General features: G+C 37.6%; 1 protein-coding gene across 1 annotated transcript in view; it reads right to left on the reverse strand.

Moving 5' to 3' along the window:
• Nucleotides 1–23,748, reverse strand: part of b4galt5 (UDP-Gal:betaGlcNAc beta 1,4- galactosyltransferase, polypeptide 5) — a 36,463-nt gene that overhangs the window by 8,676 nt on the left and 4,039 nt on the right. The window lies entirely within an intron of this gene.

Here is a 23,748-nt window from a genome sequence, read left to right on the forward strand (position 1 = left end):
ATTACATTGCACAGATCCACAATACTGCAGGAGAGATTTTAAGAAAGACCAAAGGAAAACAGACATTTTCCTGCCTTGATGAACAGGAAAGGTGAAAGAAGATTTTGTAGCAGCACACCAAAGTACTGCCACACTAAGGAATCCTGAGTTATTTGAATCTACCTTCAGCTACACAATCAGCTGCTGAAATCTAATTAGCATCCATCTTAAAGCAATCCCAATATGATCTACAAGCTTCAGTACAATATATGTGCATGTAAGTGCAGTTTGCGAGGGTGTGCGAGTGCATGCCAGTGGAACACTGCTGAGCCAGAAATCCTCAGGATGCGATTTGTCATTAGTAATTGTATTACAGTTTCCATCACATTCATCTTATTTTATACAAACTGCCAGGCTTGCAGGACTTGAGACTAGTAGCTAAGCTCTAACTGAAATCAATGTTCCCGTTTACTTCTGCAGCATGCAAACACTGAAGCTCAACTGGAGCCAAATCTGTGGTAGATTATTTTAAAAAAAGAGAACCACAGTGACCCAACACATTTAGTTCACATCTTTGTAGAACATTTTTTGGTGAAAAGAAAAAAATACTGCATTCACCAACTCGCTGATAACCGTCTGAAACAGCATATGATGGAAAAAGGCTTAGAGACTTCTGGGCCCGGGGCAGGCGCCGATATCCGCTGACATGTTTCGTTCTCATGCCTTCCAAGCATATGGAGATTTATATATTAGCCTATCAGGGCAAACCTGACCTACATACATCCTGGCTGTTTAGATGCAGAGCTTTGCCAAAATGGTTTGACATTTGCAGAACCACGCAAAACAGAACCTCTGTGTGTTTTTCCTCCCTCAAAATGTCTGAATGTCAGTATTATCTCTTTCTGGCGGTTAGTCGGAAATTCTTTTTAAAGAATTTGAAACTGATAAAGCAAAACTGTTACTTAAGGAGTTCTAGAAGGACATGTTTACAGACAATTAAGGTTTTCATGTTAGATGCAAAGAGCATAAACATATTTTGTACAGTTGTGGCATAACTACTGCTATTAGTCTCTTCTTGTTTTAGCATATGATATTGCTTTGTAGTATGTTAACTCTAGTAAATGGTTTATCAATTCCTAAATTAGTTGTTTATTAAAATAAAAAGATTAATCCTTATTAGGGCTGAACAATAATCAGATTAATCGTGATTATAGATTACAGAAATAATAATCAACTAATTTAGTAATCGATTGATCGTTAACTGAAGTAGAGTGATTTTAGCTGACAGAGCAACCCACTTAGAGCAGTAACTATACCAAAATTGTAAAAAAATACATAAACATTTTGCATTTAAGATTAAAAAGAAAAGTTTAATCTTTCATTATTCTCTACCAAGAACTCCTGTAGTGGAAAAAGTTTGAGTTTCACCTCAATTATTTGTAAAACATCTTTCAGGGACCTATGGCTATCCGATCATTAATCTATTAATTGAAAAAATATTCAACAGAGTAATCCATTTGAAAAATAATCATTAGTTGCACCCTTATGGCATAAATGTCAGCTATGTTTCCTGGAACCACCAGGCGAGGTTAACAGTTTTCTAAATCTAGAGATGGGTATCAGCACAAAGTGCAGTGTGGGCAAGTATTGGAGAGACTCAAACTAGCAAAACTGCAAATAAACTTTACTCCTGCAGCTGCTGCTAGTTTTAAAAATGTTCGACTTTTAAAACATGTTGCATTTTGCTTGGAATTCTGACTTCAGGAAATATTTCTGCTTGGCTTCTGGGTGAAATATGTGACGCATGATTGAACTATCAGTTCTAACCTTTCACTTTCATAAAAAAAAAAAAAAGCAAAATGCAGCAAAATAAACTAAAACTTTCTAAAATGTCGGTAGGAAGTATTTACTAAAGTGTAACTTGCTATTAAAAAAACAAAAAACGAGTAAGTGATCTGCTGTTGGGAAAATTGGCCTACAAGTTACCACACATTAAGCATGCTCGCCCTGGACTCTGGAGAAAGGCTGGCATGACATCCTCTGCGACAGATTCAATGAAACATGGGAGACCTGGTCCTTAGAGGAAGCAATCATAATAGGCTACAACACAAGGCCATTAGCACTCCACATATAATACACACGCATACACTTTAATGGATCACAGTCAGCTGCAACACAGGCCGATAGATTGAAAGGACTTCCTTGCCAACTGCTGGTGTGTTTTATCTCATCAGGCCCCCTACACCCACTGTAACCTATCAAGTATGGCAGAAGACCTTGAACAACCTGGTCTCTCTCATGGAACATAGTGTCCACAAACCAAGCCAGGTCCTTTTCTCCTCTACATAACGTCCTCTTACCACTTATCTGGATATCCCTCTATATCGCTGCAGCTCTTCTTCTCCTCTCAGTGCTGCTCTGTGTCACTCTTTGTCAAACCCCATTGTTCTTATCATTTAAGTGAATAATCTAAAGGGTGGCTGCAGGCTCACGGGGACAACTCCAAGCAAAGACCAAGCCCAGTGCCGTGCTACATTGAGTTTAAAAGATAAAGGAAAAGAGCAAGCAAACAATGAAAAAGAGAAGATACACGGCATCTTCCTGTTTTTTCTCTGCAAGGCAATTAACTCTACATTGATAGCTCAGCAGTGGGAGGTGATCTGTCCCGTTCTGCTGGCGCCCCGATAAGAGCTGAAAGGCAGTTCTTCTTTAGTCCAGGCTGAATTGGATTCTGCGAGCACACATGCCTCGCTCACTCTCTTAGCTTTGAGGGTTTAAAACTGTCACTCTCAGAGAGGGTCAGTTTAATGCCGCGGCCTATCAGTGACACCCACAGATCCACAAATTCAAGGAGCTAATCAGGGGAGGACTCTGTACAGCACAGGAGCAGACTCTTCATAATTGAGTGAATGGTTAGGGTATATTATGGTGGTGTAATTAATTCAGCCGTCATCCACACCATCAGAAATGTAACCCATTAGGTTGCCTACTGATGACTAAGCGGGTCAATTTCAACACCTTATTGGAAAGTAAACAGGCTATTATTCAAAGCATTAACAGAAAATCCCTCACAATTAGCTTGTTCTGCTGCGATCTGAGCATATTGATCTACCTGCGATGTTGAGATTAGAACATAACAGCTGAGCTTTTTCTTTGCGGCATTTCCATCAAAAGAAAACAAACCAAATGTTTTAACTTGTTTAAGTACAAAAGGTATCATTTAAATGGTTACCTGGTAAATTTCCCTACAGTTACAATGGGATTTCTTTTTAAGGCATGTGATTGTAGCTCCATTTTGTTTTTAAATGTCCCTCTAATACATTGCACTTCCAACCAGAAGGAAGTGAAATCATACTGACTGTTTAAACCTCACCCATCACACATAATACTTTATACAGAAGGAAATGACACAAGAAGTCCTCTGCTTTGGGCCGCCACTGAAGGCTAAGTGGGGAATGGGAAGTGTGTCTTCCAAAACGTCTGGTTTATTTATCTAAGTTGTTACCATCTTGAAAGATGTCCTGGCCTAGCTTCAGAGTAACTGAGGGTCTGCTTATGCTCCACTAACAACACTTTATGCAAAGAGCGGTTCCACAAACATTTGTTAGGTGCAAAGCATTAACACGGCAGATAATCCAAGTCGTAACTTCTTTTATCTTTTACAATAAACGGTTTGATAAACACATTTGGTACTTTGCATTAAAAGATCAAAATTAATGACTTTTACAGAGAGAAATAAGAAATCTGCATATTCTTAACAGTTCTTATACTCTTCGTCGTTGACAGCAAAAAAAAAAATTGCTTATACCCCTCATCTAATAGAACCAGGTTTATTATATTTGGATTAAAAATGCCTGTAAATAAATGCATAAAACTGTGCAAAATACTTTACTTTGTTCAATCTTACAACTAGGGACTAATGAGCCCATTTTACAGCGCCAAGAGAGGACTAATATACCGACTATAGCCTCCTTTAGGTTTTTAAAAATACTTTCTGGTAAGAATACAGAAAGACTTGTTTGAGTTCTTATATATATTAATTATTTTCTATGAATTGGCACCAATGGGCTTTAATGCTAGAAAATGAAAAATATTTCTTTGGCATAGTGCTTCAGATCCAAAACAATGGTTTAAATTCTAGGCCTCCTGTAGCTCCATAACACCTGCTCACACCGACATGAATGGATTGATTTAGGATTTATCAAACACCACTAGGTCGCCTTCATAAAGGGGTAACTCTTCAAGTCTTTATGACCAAACTGTTGTATGGAACCAGGTGAGAAAAAACTGCATATATTTATTGATAGGCAGAATATCAATCACTTTGCTGACATAATGGGTTTCTATTCATCATCAATACCAGTTTGTCAACTTAGATTAATAAAAAAGTAAAAATTAACTCTCTAGTGTGTGATTCTGAGGGCACAGCAATACATGCTTTACGAGATGATGATTTTGGGGTAGCTTCTCTATTTATGAGGCTTTAGCTCTACAAAAGTTATTAAAACTCCCTCTGATTGGTACCAGAACATTGAAATACTAAATATAACAGACTCCTCTGTTTTATTACGATCAATGCTTTTTAGTTGTTACAGAGCCTACTGCTGCCCTGTTAGGGAAAGGTGAGGTGCAGGAGGTTGGCACATGGAGAATAAATGGTTTTAAAAAATGAACTCTGTTCAAATGAAAGCAGAATTACAGCAATTTAGTTGAATTTATATCCTTTTTTTTCAGAACTACATAAATCATATTATTTTTTCACCATCAGTGGAAAATACCTTATTGTTTAAGGGTCACAAAATAACATTTTACAAAGATACCTTTTTTTTTTTATTGTTTCCCAGTTTCCTGTAACCGTAGGTGACCAACTCAACGCATCAGAAATACACTCAAAAATACATTTACATCCCGTTTCCACAGTCTGCCATTTAAGCCTAACCTCTGCTCTTTAACATGCAAAGACCCATTTTGCAATGCCTTTAAGACACATTTTACTGTCAAATGAGATTCACTGTCGACCATCACCAGATTCTCAAAGCACTTCTAAGAAGCAAAAAGATATACCTAGCAAAGGCGGACTACAAAACAATCCAATCTAAGCAGAGCCTTTGTGCCAGAGTACATTCACTTCTACTTGTAGATTCTTCTGATAGTAGTTCTCTTATTCTAAATGTTTGACCTGCTGATTAGATATTGTTTGGGCCTTATTTCTGCTAACAGTGGTTGTCCTACAGTCAAGGGTAGCAGCAGGTTATGTAAACAGACGTGTGTGGCGTCTGTAATTCTTTCCCAAAGGGAATATTTGGTGCCATGAAAGGCACACATGCAGATTCCAACTCAATACTGAAAACACTTAAAGTGATTGTGTTGTGCTGCAGTATCTAGAAAATCTTAAAAGCAAATGTTCATTGGCTTAATATTTAGTAACAGATATGATTACTTTTATACGTGCATCTAGAAAAGTCCAGCAGAATGTAATACTTGCCTAAACGCCCTGATGACTAACAGGAACAGTATGCTGTTGTTCCAACATGTACAGGAAGCAGGTATTACAATTTATCATTGCTTATAATAGGGTTACAATATATGTAATTAGCTATATTTACTGCTGTGAAAACAGACAGTTGGGGTGTGGAAAACATAGAAGCAAACATTGGTTGTATTAAAAGGTTTTAAAATCTGACTAAATGTCGCAGAGTGAAGGGGAGTGGTGGCCTTGTGGTTAGGGCATAGAGCTTAGAATCCGGAGTTTCTGAGTTCGAGCCCCACTGCCACTCTGAGTCTCTGAGCAAAGACCCTTAACCCCACACTGCTCCCCGGGCGCCCCACAATGGCAACCCACTGCTCCCCAAGGGTTAAATGCAGAGGTACATTTCTTCAATGTGAGATCAATAAAGTTATAAATATTATTCTTATTATTATGTCAACCGAGCAGATAGCATGACTAATGCTAATATGCCGGATTTATTGTTATCGAGCTAATCAGAGAAGGATGGAGAACTTACATGCAATCTAATGCTACACTTAGGAGTTTATTCACTAATTTTGTTAAAAAGTTAGATGACATTTTTGAAAAGAAATTCGCTGATTACTTGGATCCTCTCCTGCCCTTAAGTTCAACAATATTAAATAGCAAAGTCTGTCAAAAGGTTGTTTTTCAGAGCAGTAGAGGCTCACAGCTTATCAAGTAAAACATTGTTTAGGTGAATTAAATAATAAACAACCCAAATAGAACAAAACAATGACAAAACAGGAATTCCAGTGCTTATATGAACACATTACAAATATTGAAACTTTAGTAATAGTGTTTGTTATAGCTTCAAAAATGGTGTGGTAATGGTAATTTCCAGGCCTCCTAACTGGTTGAAAATGTCCCAGGTTCATGAGCCGCTGGCCAGGTGGAATGAGGATACCACCACATTCTGCTGAGAACTGAGCAACATGCTTCAAGGTTATAGAAGTTTAGGATTGTTTAAAATTGGTCAAACCAGGTCAAACAGTAAGTCAGTTTGACTGGCTGTTAGTTTTGCAATAGTTTGAGGTTAGGGTTAGGGTTAACAAACAAGAAAATTAGTCTAACATTGGTCTACTCCCTGAAACCAACAAAAACTAAACACGAGCAGTAGCAGCCATTATGGTAAATATTAGTGTAGTGCAAGTTGCGGTCACATCATTTTCAGTCATGCATGAAACATGATGATTCCTCAAAACCCACTTTACTGCGCACACAGGCAATTCCACACGCAGCCCTTTCAGATCCTGTCTGAAGCAACTGAAAATACAACTGTGCCAGTGTGTGTGTGCATGTGGCAACAATGGCAGGAAAAGCCATGATGATTGCACAGAAAAGAATGAGCACAGCCATCCAAAAATGTTCTCAGCAAGCTCCATTTCTCAAACTGGCAAACTGATAGGCCAACTGAGTGGCAAGAGACATGAAAAGCCAGGGCCAGTGTCAGCCGGAAAAAAAAAAAGATACAGGGTTGTAAGAGAGCAGATGTCTTTTTGACATGCTGAGTGCTCCTCATTTATCGCCACAAAAATGACGTCAGCACTTAAGAGTTCCTGGACGGCTGTCCACTTCCTGTAGCGATCAAAACTACTAGCACAGCAGTTCCTCATCACCCCTTTCCTACTCTCCTTTTGGACAGTGGCTGTTATTCAGCCACTTTTGTAAATCAACCTCAAGAATAGTTGCTTTGATTTCCCCCTACTCACTCTTCAGTGAGGTTAACCGGCTTCCTGTAAAGAACAAATAAGAGAAACCTTGAATGAAACAATCAGCATCTTCTTAATGGGGTTCCAACTTCACCATAAATTATTTTATGTCCAACAGGATTTAAACGGGGTGTGCTGAGCAAACTTAAATCAAATGACTCATCTGAGGGAAAGCAGCTAAAGCAGCCTGGAGAACTGTTCCACTTCCCAAAATTAGTTTTATTTTACATACTGGGAGTTGCCGTTCAACATTACATTGCTTTTAGCCACCTCCACCCAAAAACCTCAGACAGTAAGGCAATGCAGCAATCGTACACCCAGTGCCTGCATGCACTTTGAACCAAACACTCCCACAGATTTATTCTTAATTTAATCAGCTACTCTTTTCCTATTTTTTTTTCCACCTGCAATAGTGAGACGAAACAGTGGTTACATAACCAAGGGTTACATTCTTTCACTATTTCTGCCATCGCAGGTCAACTGAATTCTGGCAACAAAAAGGGAAATAAGACTTCTGCTGGTGAAAAAAAACTGTTAAATCAACTCAGAGTCAAAAGGAAATGTTATCATTAAAAAGTTTCTTCTGCTTTTTCATGAAAAACTAACATGCATCTTAAAAATGTGTCAATATAATGTGAAGCAGTGAAATGTAACTATTTTTATTTTTGTTTCTCATATTAAACCGTATAATAAATAAATATTAAATACAAAATCTGGTTTTGTGTATCTACTTTTTAACAGACACTCTGTTCAGTTGTGCGTGGCGTGCTAAGCTGCATCATTACTAATACCCACTGAATTATTGATTGAATCTAGGTTCTTTTAAGTCCACGTTTTGTTATTCTTATTTTTACCCTGATATTCATGGTAAAGATTAAAGCAGCATGAAGCACAAAGTCACCAAAGATGACATTACTTATCTAAAGGTTAAGCTGCTAGTAGTTTTCAGGTAAAAAAAAACCCTGGAGTTAAAGCTGATGTTTTCGCTGTAAGCGTACGGAGAAAAAAAAAAGCCAATCTCTGGATTAGTTTTGCAACTCTTAGAACAGGTTTTAATTCTTTATTCAGCTTGGAAATTTTCAAAGAGTACTCTGGATGACTCAGAGTTAATGAGTGACACTAACTAAATGACTGTTTCCATTTAGGGAACAGTCTCTCAATAAAGAGATCCTTAGTTATACATTAACAGAAAGGCAACAACAACACAAATTCAATCTTTATCATTTGATGATAAAGATATGTTAGATGGAAAGTATTAAATTAGCTAGGCTGATAGCATCTAAAAATGCAGTGTTTTGCAATCTGAAGTTTGTTGTGTAATGGGAACAGGTGTGTCATGGAAAATGTATAGTAGGGATTTAAAAAAACAGAAAGGCTCTCTTGGTTCCTAATTGTTACAGTGATTAAACCTCATGAAGGAGCACAATGAAACCAAAGGAGAAAACACTCCATTTTGTTCTACTGTCATAATACAAAAGAAGCATGATATCATAGAGATCGAGTGAGCGGAATAAGCTACAACTGTTTTGTTTTTTATTGATTCAAGAGCTACTTCAGGTGACAAAGGTTACCATTTTTAAGCAACTCACTGTTTGTGTTAGCAGCTAACTGTGTCTGCTGCTTTGTCTGGGCATTCATTCTATTACACACACTGAAATACATCCTTCTATTGCATAAGGGGGAGGGGATGCATTAAGAAGTGTAAAGGAATCAAAAGAATGCATATGGAAAAGAACGAGCACAAAAAAAGATATACCGTAGTAAAAGGAAATAATTAAAAGGCTATACTGGGGAAAAAAAATAGGTAAAATGTATGTATGTGAAAAAATATACAAAGAAAATTTTAATAGCTTTGTTTTACTTATGATTTTTGTAACTTTCTGTCGACTATTTGAAAATTAGCTTAACATTATGTCATATTCTGCTGTCCTGAAGGTGATATTGGATGGTGCATGTGTGATTCTCCTGAAACGTTTGTAGAGCCACTGTCCGGCAAGAAAATAAAAATTACTTAAATGGAGCAGTGCTTCCATAACCCCCTTTTTTTTAAACTCAGCTGCAAGCAAATGCTGGGAAGCAGATCTGAGATGGGAAAGTGAGAGATGAAGAGACTGGAACGGAAAGATTGTGTGTACATATGTATGTGTAAGCCTGGGAGAATTGGGAAACAAAAAGGAAAAAAAAGCTTTCTTCTGCTGACATCTATTATCCATTAGCTTAGTGTGGAAAAAGATAAAGGGCTGCATAGAGGAATAGGGGGATTATTTGGTGAAAAAAAAAAAAAAACCTTATCAGTGGAAGTGTTTAAAAAAGTTCCAAGCTTGGTCTAAAAAGCCTGTTTACTCATTGAATGATTTTGTTTAAAGCTCATTAGTACTGGGCAGAAGAAAAAAATATGCAAAGCAGAAAGTAGGGATGCACTAATTCAATTTTGTTTTACTTTTGATCCCATTCTGATCTGATTCAAATTTACATATCTGCAGATCCCAATAACATTTCTGATTAAAAATAAATAAATCAATTGAACTTCATTGATCTCACAATTTAGGAATTAACTCTCTGCCTTTAACCCATCCCCTTTGGGGAGCAGTGGGCTGCCACTGTGCAGCGCCTGGGGAGCAATCAGGGGTTAAGCATCTTGCTCAGCGTGGCAATCTGTGGGAGTGGGTTTATAACTCCGCTCTGAAATCAGAGCTGCTTGTTTTAATGTAATCATAATGACTATTGATTTTTTTAAGAGGCTGTCATAATCAAAACTGAGGATGTCCGAAGAAAAACAGAAATATGTAAAACACATTTCAGTAAATTGAAACCGTAATAGATAATGTGATTTGTCATAAGGATTGCATTTCACATATGACTCATCAATGATAACAGAAAAACTAGATGAAGCCCAGAAAACATGCTCAAATTCATCCTTTTAAGTTTTAATCTAACTCTTTCAGATCATAACTCCAGAGTAAAAAAGGCAGAAATTTGAGATGAGATCATAGTCTTTGTACTTTTAAATCATGCTGCTGGGAATAACCGAACCAGGCTGCAGCTTCAAAATCAATGAATTCTAGTGCTAAAACCCCTTATTATGGCTGTTGAATGCCATCGGTGTTTTAAAGGACAATTTACCCCCCAAAAAATTACCTTTTGGATGTTGTATAGTGCCGTCTACATGTAACAGATGTTTCTTCACATTTTGCTTCACCTTTATTCTAATCCTACTTCTGTGTCCATTTGGCGTCGTCCTTTTGTTTAACAAGTATTCAGCATTTGATTTTAAACCAGTTTTGGCATTTGCTCTCTGTAGAGAGCGTAGCGAGTCTAGATGCAGACGGTTTTTACAGTTTATTCCAATCTGTAACCTCTCATCTAAAATTCTGACACCATCTCACCACTCAGACACAATCCCCGCTTTATGGCAATTCTCTAAACAGTAGATATGAGTGGAAGTAAGGCTGAGGAAGAGGATTAGTTATTAAAACACAAGTTGCATTTTGCACACCATTCTCAGCATTTTAAGTGCCTCATATTACAGTGCTCGCCATATTTTTTCAGATGAGGAAGACAACATAAGACCATGTGCTGTCCTATCCTGCAGAAGATGAAATCTTACCTTTATGCAGAACACTGAGCCACAAATAAATTTTTAGCAATCTTTACTACCCCTTATAAGTCATAGTAGTTAACAGTTTGTTAATACTTCCTGAGGTGGATGAAGAGCACATTTAATCTACATTAATGTTTGTCATTTTCAAGGTTTAAAAACATATTTAATACACAGACTGAAAGGATGTTACGGCTTTAAGAGAAGGATCTATGGTGAACATGCACAAAAAATACGATATTTACATTTTCCAGCACTGGATAGTCACATTCGTAGGGTTCATAGTGCTATGTTGAAATATTAAACAAAACTATAAAAAAGACCCAAGAGTTTCTAAAGAAAACATGACGAACAGTTTTCCTGCGGGCCATCCTACTTCTAAATGTTTCAGCTTGCTTGCATATTTCTTTTCAAGGGAGGTGAACTGCATTTCCCACTATCTGCAGCTGTATGTTATGACAGGTCACAAAATCCAGTTGTAATTTAGCCAAACACGTTATTAACCTGATCTTGATAGGTCTGGTCTTGTTTCAAATTCCTACACCTCTTTTCAAGAACAGCATCTGCTAATCTAGTCCCTGTTATCTTTACTCTTCTTATTCATTCATTTTCTCTATTGCAAGGCGGCTACACGGGTTTATCAAGACCAGTTTGCAAACATGAGCTCAAACCATAAGCAGTTTTCCAATCCTTATTGCTCAAGGAACTCCAAGTTAACTCCAAGTAACAGGGAAGTATTTAACACCTTTAAGCTGGGATGATAAGAACAGGTATTGTCATGTAAACTGCCATTCCATTCTGCTTGGAGGCTAAAGATGCAGAGTGCTAAGATGACATAAATCAGGTACATTGAACAAACACGTCTCACAACTAAAGAATGGTGAGGCACCCCTCCCCCTGGCAGAGCCCATTCCTCCCTGTCCCATTCTCAACAACACATACCATGCCGTCCATTTCTCCCCCCCTCCCTTTTATTTCCTTATTCTCCAGGCAAAAACATGACGTCTTTTCACAGTTGGAGGTTACTCCTGTTGACTGGGCAAATGGGCCAAAGCAGGCAGCCAGAATACTGCACTACCACAGAAGCTTCACGCATGGGAGCAAGCTCTTCCCTGTGGATTATCTAATTTCAACCTTTTGCTTTAAATCATATAGCTTCTAAGCCATAAGTTTTTCCTGTCTGCAAAAAATCCTTACAGACACCTCATTGTTACAAGATACTATCTTACAATGCAGCTAATCGTACCAAGGCAGTTTTCTGTCTGATTTTGAGACATCTTAGGTTTTAAAGCTTAGGAGTAACCCAATGCATTACATAGCATGTGGTGTACCAAATTCTTTTAGTAAGAACAAAGCAATCATTAAACTCCAGGCATGTAAGAATCTAGAAGATAAATAAGTATGAGGCAACAGAAAAGGAAGATGGTCTGTCCAAGCAAGCAAATTAGGTTCAGTTCTACCTAGTCATCACGTATGGATGATTTTCTTATCATGCTTTAGTTGTACAGAATGGGCAGACCGTTAGCGCTGATTTAATTTGTACTACTTAGTGACGTTACTCCTACTGTTGTCAGGGCTATGCTTTACTCTCCTGGGGTTTTGTTAAAGAAGACCTCCAATAGAATCTTTCCACTTGCTACCAGAGAAAAAGTACAGGTCTCAACAGAAACTGTAGGGATTTAGTAAAAGTTCGTCAACTGAGACATAAAATGTACTTAAAGAAAACTATGGAAATATAAGCCAAACAAAATAAAAAAGTTTGATCCACAAAACCCTATGCAGCCGATAGTAGAATGAAGCATTCTTATGAATAAATTGCATAATATCACAGTGTTTGCCTACTGGTTTAAAGAAAAAACTACTACTACTACTAAGAATATGGCACTTAGTACAGGTACTACAATCGCGAAAATATCAAGTATAATCCATACTTTTAGTTAGTTTTGTGAAACTTATTACATTTTTTCCAATTTTTTCAATCTAGATAGAACCATGCTCTATCTAATAAAACTAAACTAAACTAAACTATCTGCATGTGTAGCCATCCTGCAGTTAAAACAAACATACCAGATTATTTTTATTTGTGATCTTACAGGTACTGTCCAGTATGCTTTGGACAACTTATAGGCATGTTTGGAGGGATCTATATTAGAATTAGAGCTACAACAGGATTTATTTGTATAGTTAAACGTGTAAGATAAAACCCTGAAGTGATAGGTGGGGCTACTTCAGCACTCAATATGGGACCAAAACAGTTAAAAGAATCTCTTGTGTGGTAACTTTCTTTCAGCAGGGTGACCAATGGTGCATTGTAACAACTGGGGGATGGGGAGGCATTGCATTCCTTAATGCTCATTACAGGCAGATAAAAATCACAGCGGTTCCCCTCTTAAATATCTCAATAAAAGGCTTCTTAAAAAAGCCTTACAATTGATTCGAAAGAATTGTCTTGGGACAGCTTGTGTGTATGAATTTCCGCCATTTAAATAAACTTCATTAAACTTTAAGAATGGATCAAAGCAAAATATGAGAAATATGAGCGAAATTGAAACAGCGAAAAGGGAAATGAATATTGTGAAACAAATTGGTTCTTTAATGGACATATTGCTAATTTGAAAAAAAGCTGAACAATGCAGATTTTTTTTTCAAAAACTTTCTAAACCTAACCAGATGGATTTACATTACAATTGCTGCATGGTTCTTTCTTAAACTTAGCTACAGCTAAAAAAGGAGAAAAACCATAGGGGCCATGCTTGAGCAGATTTCAGAGAACTGTGGCTGAAACCTGAAAGAGGATGCTCAGACTTGTCTGTAGATTGCTGCAGCTTCATATTACCTGTATCGAGCAGGCAGTTTTTAGTTCATTTGCCACTATGCTCAGAAATTACCCTTTGCTTTCAGTCCAAATGCATCGATTACATTGATCACGTGGATAAGAGCTGCATCATTGCAGACATAAAATATGTGGGTAATGGACAAAGCTAAAATTTAGGAGCTGTTTATTTTCTGCAAATAAAGCAAAAGGTCATGTTTAAAGGTGGTCAAACTGCGCTTTAAACGAAACCTATACTTTCAGCAGATTTGTGGACATCAGGCTTGCTCAGAAGTAAGGATTAGACAGATTGTTCAGTGAACATTTATTGAGGGCTAGGTGTAAAACCTCACAATAAAGATTCCTGGCCGTCAGCAGTTCTCCATCGTCTCACTGTGTGTTTGAATTCTGCCTCACCAGCAACATCAGTGATGTTCACCAGTTTATAACGGGCTGCTGTTGCAGACAGCCCTCAAATGCATGACTAAAAGTTACCACGGTAACCATCTCAATAACAAAGGAAGGCTTAGTATGAGTTAACAAAGACTGGGAATCTCCTCAGGATGATTAGGTTACATAAATGATTAGTGCCTCCACGCGAGACCCCACGTCCACTTCTAAAATGACTCACCACTCTCTGTCTAAGCAGTGATACACCTCCACCCCCTCAGCTCTTCTACACTCAGCTCAGCCATCTGTCTACGGTCAAATATCAAGACTACAGGGGTTGGATAGGGCTCATCTTACAGACAGCAGTTTAAAACATAAAAGCATGATTGCTATTCGCGCAGAGATAACCTCTGATTCAGCAGCATTTTCTGTATCCGTTCCGACCTGCTAATTATACGAACATGCCATCATTATGAAGGAAAGCGGAGCTATGAGTTTAGCCCACAATGTAGAAACTCAGGATGTCATTTAGAACTGATGTAAGGAAGGACGTCAATCAATAAAACAAAGTGCTGCTGTTCTTTTCTGAATAGACATTTTTCTATATATAGTTATTATTGAAATTAAAAATGTCAAAAAGTATGAAAATCGCAAATTGCTATGCGTTATGTTAAATATTCAGCTAAAAGCAAAATCTACTTTATTGCAAGTTTGGCAGTTTGGTTTATAAAGAAATATTAGATGACTGATTATCTCACATTTTATCACATCTGGATGTCTGAAATGTATCCCTTGGTTGACCCAGGAATCCATAGATTATTTAAACTTAATCATGGACAACATTTCTGTGCACCTAGAAATATTTGTAACTACGCTGACAGCTCTGTGCGGAAAAACACAGTGCACGACCAATAGCCGCCATCGCTGAGCGTTCTCAAAAAAAAAAACGCTCAGGGACATCTTGTGATTAAGCCCATAAAAATCTCACAATCAGCAGAGTGGGAAAACCTCTTGGAAAGAAATTAATGTCAATCTTGGATGATGCAAAGAATTAGTAAACAGCTGGGTTTTTTTCTCATATTTCCCTCACGTAATGAGGTATTATAAACTTGGAGTCAGACAGAATATTAAGTACAAGTGGAAAAGCTGCATGGAGTATAAAAGCTGCAAACGTTGCCAATGTAGTTCAAGCATAAACCAAACAAACACAGAGCAGCAGAAAAAGGTTTATCAAATTCTATCGAGGTTCAAATGGTCTACTAATAAGTCGGCTCACATAACAGATACCAATGTTGAGGATAGTCTGGTTAGCTAACAGCTGCCAATGAGGATGGAAATATCCGACTTTGCCGCTTTGTAGACCCATTTTTTGCACCAAAGAGAACAAAATCCAACACGGCTTGGCAAACGTTTTGAGATTTTGTTGCATTTCTACAGTTGGTGCACACACACAAAAAAAATATCCAGATGACTGAACCCACTTTGAGTTTTGAGGTGTATTTTCCTGCCAAAAAAAAACAACACAATTTTTTCCCAACAAATGTAAAAGCAAATACAGCCAACCAACTCTCTAGATTACAACAGTAGAACATAGCAGCTCAACAACTGGAGCATTGAGTGACGAGCATCCAGAACACCCAACGTTAAAGTTGATGTGTTCAACTCCTTTTGAAACGGGGTTTGGTTTTGGATGAAGCATTAGACAGATTAAAAGTGAACAGGATAAATCTATACTTGACATTTTGAAATTGAAAACTTAAGAGATTTAATCAAGCTTTCTTTGGAAAAAACACCACAAAATTTATTTTATTTTATGGAGATTTTATCTTCAACAGATGTTTTTCTCCAAATTACAGATAAAATAGTTTCAAAAATAAAACAACAACGCATTAAATAAAAACAAGAGTCTGCTTATCCTAATGCAGCTATTTAGATTTCAGAGAGGTAAAAACATTTCCATAGCACTCATCTTTGCTTCTATGTAGGCCACTGAGTAAACTAGGAACTAAACTGTACAACGGCATGCATGTGTGAAAACATTGGGAACTAGCTGGTACACCAGGTGGAGTATTATACAGGCAAATGCAGGCTTTAAGGGGATTATTTTTGCTCTGTTCCGACTAAAAAAGGTGCAGTGGACTCTTGCTCTATCAATGTTTAACCAAATTCCTTTGTGAATAGAACGCTCAGGGTCACATGACCGCACATTGTGTGCATGCATTTGGGAAAGCTGAGCTGCAGCATCACAGCAGAGCAATTTACAAAAGCAGAAAGGGGTCTAGACGGAAGCAGAAGTAACCATTTTGACATGTTTATTTAAATAACGGAGGCCAAGGCTGTCCGGAGCAGTCGCTGGTATAACACAGAGCAAATCAAACATTGCTCCGTGTTATTTATACATATTGTGGGGGGGCTGCTGTGCAGATGTGTGCAAGAAAAGGAAAAGCCCATCTTTGGGGGTAGGGGGGTGGAATCTGCTGCCAGCTACATCATCATGAGAACAAGGATGGCATGTTTCTGCAGTTGCATAAAACGGAGTCAGTCCTCACTGGGAACACGTCCTGAGGGAACCATGGCAACTGCAGAGAAAATGTCAAACAGCAGACCTAAAGCAGTCAAGCCAAAGTAACAGAGCCAGCATCCAGCTTTCTGTATTAACACTTGTATTTTTCTTTTGCTGTACATTACTTTACTGATTTTGTGTTTTGAGGGAATCAGTCTGAACCAGCATAAGAAAAAAAGTCTCTAATCTATTGAAATTGGTTTAGGGAAGTTGACTGAATCAAGCTTAATGGATGGATTGATTTAGCCGAAGCAGACGGCAGGAAGACGGAGTAATGATAGGACTAAACAGGACCCTCAGAGCTTGAGATAGAGGAAGATTAAGATTACAGAAACACAGACAGGGAAGTGGCAGAACCACAAAGTGCAGAAGCAGGGCCACAAACAGCAGCGCATGTCATCCACTGACACTCACTTGCACATTAAAGCAGACACTCTCTCACCACTGCACTGCACAGAGACAGACACTGCCATTACCACAGACATGTGGATCTGACTCTTCCCTCTACTTAACTCTATGAAAACTGCCAACAATGCAATAAATTCTGATCCCAGTGAAAGTTGTGAGGAACACCAAGTTTACTCCACTCAGCATGTGGAGTCATTTAGAAACATAACGGCGAGTAAAAAGTCAAAGAAGGCAGGTGGTTTTATTTTGACACCACTGACCTTTGTTTGTAGTAGGCAGACATGAAATGGGTAGGGATTGACGTTCAGCAAAGGTGTGAGGGTTTCAGGACTGAACCGTGTTGACATGGTTGTACTTTACCTCTACATGCCGTACCAAGGTAGGCAGATTCAATTAAAAGAGTGACACAAAAGGCTTTTCATCTTCTTTAAAATGTACATTAGCAGCAATAATCAGTGATACAGGTCTGTCTCATGTAAACGCCACTAGCTACCCTTTAATAAACACCATCAATGCCCGTAAAGCCTTAAAATGCAGATAATAAATATTCTTTGGAATCTTAACAACACTCTTCTTTTCTTTTGTCTCTCAAGGTTTACTTTTTAACCAAATTAGGATTCAAATTCTCCTGAGGGGAGGTGACCATCCTCATGGTTACATTGGAAAAGGACAGGAAGTGGCTGAACAAATAACAATATGTAGAAGTGAGTGCAGCCTCGTGTTTTCTGGCACAGGTGCAGCGAAATGTTAATGGCAGAAAACAGAGTCCCCCCCACGCCACCCTGCTCCCCTGGCATCTACTGCTACACTCTGCTGATTAATCCACTTATGTAGACGGGAGAGGGAGGCCTGAGAAAACATTCAACTTTCAATTATCTTACTATATTAAAGTGTATTTGAGTGAAAAGACATTAAAATGAGCAGAACTCAGTCCTGTTCCTGCTGTTGGGTCGTCAGAGCCAGAACGTAAATTGCAGCACGTCAACTTTTTAGTTTGCTAAATCAATATTTTTTGTATTAGCTTTCCATGTCTGCAGATGCTGTTGCAAACGATATCATCAGCTCAGTCGTTGCCAGGCTACAAACACAATAACGACACACGACCTCTAGAGATTTTTACCGCACCTACCACTCTGCTACAGTTGCAACTTTCCAACGGCTTCTCAGCTGCTTCAAAAAAACAGGAAAGGAGATCCTTGGATTTATTTATTCCAGAAAAATACTTCAATATTTTACCTCAATAAGTATAAAATGACATACCCACAACAGCAGCGAAACAGTTTTAATCTTTCTCCAAACCTAATATAAAAAAAAAATAACAATGCTTTGTAGATCAATAAAGCACTATCCAATCAAATGAAACTACGGTATTTTCTTCATTATACAGCAATTGTAAATAATATATAGAAGTCCTGAACAACATATCACTAAATAGGCTTGAGCTATCCCTTATCTTAGCTATCAATAATTCCAGCTATCACTTTTAGGCATCAATTAACGTGAATACAGATATTCAATGAATTACATACCTCAAAAACATTCATTGTGTAATAACATTTAAATGCATTGTAAATACTGAAAAGTTCAGGTATTCTTTATGAAGTATATTTACAGACAAAGAAGGTTTTTCATCTTAAATGCAAGATTACATGTTATCAAAGGTGTAACAATAAATTAATCCAAAAATGTCATAATTTATGATCCAATTAGTCAAAGCAAAACAAAAACATTAATCCATATGGTCATTTTTAGGATTATTTAGATATTCACAAAGCATGTGACCATCATGAAGTCTATTATATGTTATTCTATATGAATGCTGATTTTGATTTTAACGTTTGATGTCTTTAAGAGCTTAAAAATAAAATGTTTAAATCCTTTTTTGACTTGAGATGTTAGTAATTATATTAGATGGGGAAAATTACATCACATTATTTTGTTTACAGACGTGTAAACAAAGATGAATGGAAATTGTATCCTGACATACAAAAAGAAAAAAACAAAAACAAAACATCCCATTCAAACGATTTGAACCCCAAAGATGCATTTATTTGCAATGAAGCAACAAGTTCATGCTCTGCATGTTAGTAATATACACAAAATGAAAAGAAAAATCATGCCTTTAGCTGACAGAGTAACCCACTTAAAGCATTATCAAAACTGTAAAAAATACATAAACATTTTGTATTTAAGACAAAATGAACTGAAAAAGCTTCCTGGTTGTGAAGCGAAACATCTTCAAACTTGAAAACAAAGTCCAGTGGATTGTTTTTTTTTTTTTTTTTTTTTTTTTTTTGGAATTTAAGTAAAAAAAAACATTTTTTGTCTGTTGCCAAAATGGGAAACTTTTAGGTTCACTTGGTAAAATTTAATAAAAAGGTCATTTTTCAGGAACCTTTTGCTATCTGATTATTAATCAGGGAAAAAAAAGAAAAAAAAAAACATTGACAGATTAATCGATTTGCAAAATAATCGTTACTTGCAGCCCTTGTTTTAAATATATACATGTAATTTTATGGTGATAAACTATCTATTGAAAATGTGTTATTTCTAATTAAAAAGGTGGTGCCACATTTGAAAGAAAAATGCATTTGTTGGTTAAGTAGCTTAATCTAATGTGGATATTGCACCAAAAAATAGCAATGAATACGTAGATAAACAAATAATCTTCTCCATCAATGTCAAACTCCTTCAGTCGGATGCAATATGGGAATATGCAGTTTGACAATTACCTTCTGTTCCTCATAGACTAAATCCTGGCCTAAAATAGGATGACCTGCCTGCAATCTTTTCCTCCACCCTAATGAACATTGGTGGGATCAGCTTGAATCAACGACTAACACGACCACATTGGCTGACTGGTCCAAAAACTGTTGAAGAACAGGATGCCATCCCAAAGCGGGTGGCCAGCATGAGGGGCAGCTGCATGTCTACACCGTTCATTACACATGAGTCAAATTACCACAATGTCTTCTTTTCTAGAAGAGAGAAGTCTTATAAACCAAACCCATCAAAAGTAATTCATACTTAGGGCTATGTGGCTGTTAATTTTTTATGGGTGTAACCCCAATACTCAACAGTAAAAAGAACATGATTTTCTTACACATATAGCACTGTTTCAAAGGGTAGAAACCAAGTTTCTAATTCTGAAATATGTATGGAGGAGAAAAGAAAAAAAGCATCCAGCAAAAATGTATATCCTTATACTTTGTGTCCCTATGTTAAAGCAGCAGGAAAAGTTGAGAGAAAAAAATGAAGATGTTCTGGATAGCACATAACCTGTACCTCCATGCAATGAAGTTCAAAAGCAGCAGACAGAGTGAGTTTTTTCATTAAAAGCATTTCGTTTAACTGCAGCCATTCATTTACAGTACCCAACATGAAAAGATATGGATGCTGTATATCTATTAAATTACCCGAAGACCCATCATCAGCTCAACATTCACAAACATTGATGCATGTTTTCCTCTGACATCAGGCTATACTCATTTCTTTTTTTCTTTTTTTTTTGTTTATACAATGAACATGACAGAACTTAGATCCAAATACAGAGTAAATGCAAATACGCCGATGATGACGCACTGTTAATTAAATTAAAGGCTTGCATTTTTGCACGGTTGTGAAAAGAAATTACTTCTCATCTGGCTGGCTTCTGAGGCGAGTAAGCACTTGCTCTCATCGCGGTCACCTGTTCTCAGGAAAGGATGAGTAGGTGTGATTACGGCAGCCACCAATGCAATGCTGTTACGGTTCTGCATGCCACACACACAGACAGTCCACCACACTTAAAAAACAAAGCTTGCACCACTTTTAACACAGTGCGGTATTGCATGTTGAGTAAAGGGGATAAGTTTGTCTGAAGATTCGTTGCAAACCTCTTCGCTGTGAGACAGCTATGCACAATTCACTGTGGCAACTTTAAACACGTGGTGAAATCTGATAATGCTTACCAACTTTGCGCAGCTATTGCTTCAGCACTGAAGCAACACCTAAAACACCATTAAGACCTTGAAATTTTGGCAGTCACACGTCTAAAAGAATCCATTACTCTTATAAGCCGAGAGGTGTCGGCAACACGGACAGATACAAACCAAACAAGGGGAAGAGACCAGTCTTTTGTGACAAAGCAGGAGCACCTGTTCTCTTGTCTTTGTTGCACCCTCTCTGGATCTGCTGTTGTATATGTTAGTGTGTGTGTGTGTTTATCTGCATTCAAACCTATAAATAGAGGAAACGTCTTCCCAAGTGCTCACTCCAGTGGGATCCTCTCATGTTTTAATTAAATAAACTGCAGCAATAAGGCCCAGCTGTGCCCTGCATCCCCAGCCGACATTCGTCAGCATCAATGCTCAGGGGCGACATACGCTCTAAAGGCCGGGGCGATGGTGCATTTGAATACGTGAGGACGTAGGCAGATGGCAAAGAGAAACAGAGAGATGGATCCGGCATTAAAACTAGGGCAATGTGCACAGAGGCCACCTGGGTATCAAAGGATGCCCTGTTCAGGTGTTCTGGATGGGTTTCCCTATGTGCAAACCAGCAGCTTAATTCCTTTCATCACTCTCCTCATTTCATCTTTTCTTTTGTTTTAATCATTTATTATTTCAATCCCTAATTTGGGAGGGGGGGTTAAAATAAAGTATATTTGTACACACTTTTTTTTTGAGCCGGAAATAAGCAGAATGCATTATCAAGCTGCTTAAAACAAACATCGCCTGGTTTATTTTTCCTAACTTTAATGCTTGGTTAACCTGAAGCTAACATATCCTGAATGAATGGATTCTGTTTTCTGGAGTGACGGTGAATAAAACAGGGGTGAGCTTTTTCAAACATGCCGTGGTGCAAAGCCACACATTTCTACTCTTTACAACAAAATTTTTTGTTGTTGTTTTTTATTTTTGATGCAGCTAAAAAATGAATCCAACTTTGAGCATGGGCAGTGTGTGTTGCTGTGAATGTAAAGGTGCATAGGGCTGTAGGGGTTGTTTTTCTGGCTTTTCTGCAGAGGCTGGTTTAGAAAGAAGATGAAATTCTTCGGTTTAGGAGTTTAGTCAGTCGAGACACGAAAAAACAAATGTTTTCCTTTCCCATTTGTTGTATTTGAATATAAAATTTTAAAATAAAGCTGCTAAGAGCCCTATTAAAAGTCTTAAATATAATAAAATCTAACCAAAATGAAAAATGTTAATGCTTTCGGTGCACAACACTGAGAAGTCACATTGCTGCATATGGCTAGAGCAAACAAACTGAAATAGCCAGATACGATGTTTGGGTTGCAACTATATATTGTACTTGAAGAAACAAAAATGTTTAATCATCTTCTTAGGCTGTAAGTAGCAATCACTGAGCAGAGAGATTTGGGATAGGTCCAGTTGAACCAGTTAGCCTCACCCTGGCTCCACTTGTACAACAAACACCAATATAAAAAAAAAGGGGGAGGAACATGATCCAAGGTAGGTTATTAGTTTGTAGCATAGGAAGGCAAGTTGTCACGTGGTAGAGACCAAGTTTTTACAACAAAACTCCTGATTTGGTTATGTCCAGGTCAGAAAAGTAAGTCAATGGGTCCGTTTATGCACTTTATAGAGCCCTAAATGTGTGTCACAAGGGATTTACATAGCTGCTGCTCTGGTCTTTTGACAAATAGAGGCAGCAAGTATTCACACTAACAAACATTTATCACAACTAGAGTATCATCAGACAAATAGTTTAACTTAAATCTCTCAGGCTGATCTTTGCCTTTTCTACTGTGTCTGAGTTTTATTCCTTAGGTGAAAATTCTGCAAAAATAAATGATAATCCCTTTAGCAAAAAAAAAAGAAAAAGAAAGCGACCACCCTGAATTTTAAATTTGACAATCTTACAGTTACCCTTGTCATCTACTGTAAGTTATTATTTAAACACCTAGAATCTGGGTGTGCTCTATGCAAAATGAATTTTGTTTTGATGCATTTAAAATCTGTGTATGCTGGAAAGAAAATGCACCTTTATAATGATATGCTTGCAAATCCATGCATGTCTGCAGGTTGTGTGGGGTTATGGGCTACCTGCTTTTTTGCATACAGGCTGGTTAACCATGAGGACAAGTGGTCTTTACAGATGCATTTTAGCCCCATATGTGAACAGGTTTAAAAGAAGTAATAGGTCAGTTCCTCTGTGTGGTTTTTTTATTGTTTTATTGCTTTTTTGGTTTTTGCAACTTTCAAAGTTACCATTCTTTTGCTATTACTTCCTTAATTCTTACTTGCAACACAAGCTTATTAACCCCTAATTTTACTTGAGAATTAACATCAACACAACTTCCTTTCCAACACTCTCATGATTTCCTAGCTAAGCAGCTGCTTGAAAAAAAAACACTTAAAAAGCAGTAATGATTGACAGAAGAAAAAAAAAGAAAAAGAAAACTCTGCTTCTTTCCTGGGTATCATGCATATTTAATGGGACTAGTGCTGCTGGTCCTTGTTCCGTTTTTAAACTAACCATCCAGTAAGGCATGTGTCCATTAAAGCCCCACAACGGTCAACACCCTTGGGATGAATACGGCCCTACTGCAGCTTTCAGTCAGACAACATCGACTCACATGCTGGAAAACCAGCCAGTAACTAAAAAGGATTATCTTATGTCATTTTCTCAAATTATTTTTAATATACTTGTCACATTTTGCCTAATAACTGCTTTCACTTACTCTGACTTTATGCCATTCATGGAGCTTTTATTTAATAATTAATTGATAAGACTAAGTTGTCCTTAGCCTGTAAAAAGCAGAAACCAGTAGAAAGC

The sequence above is a fragment of the Cyprinodon variegatus genome, unplaced genomic scaffold, assembly GCF_000732505.1.
Source record: "Cyprinodon variegatus isolate N-32 unplaced genomic scaffold, C_variegatus-1.0 Scaffold188, whole genome shotgun sequence".
Taxonomy (NCBI): Eukaryota; Metazoa; Chordata; class Actinopteri; order Cyprinodontiformes; family Cyprinodontidae; genus Cyprinodon; species Cyprinodon variegatus.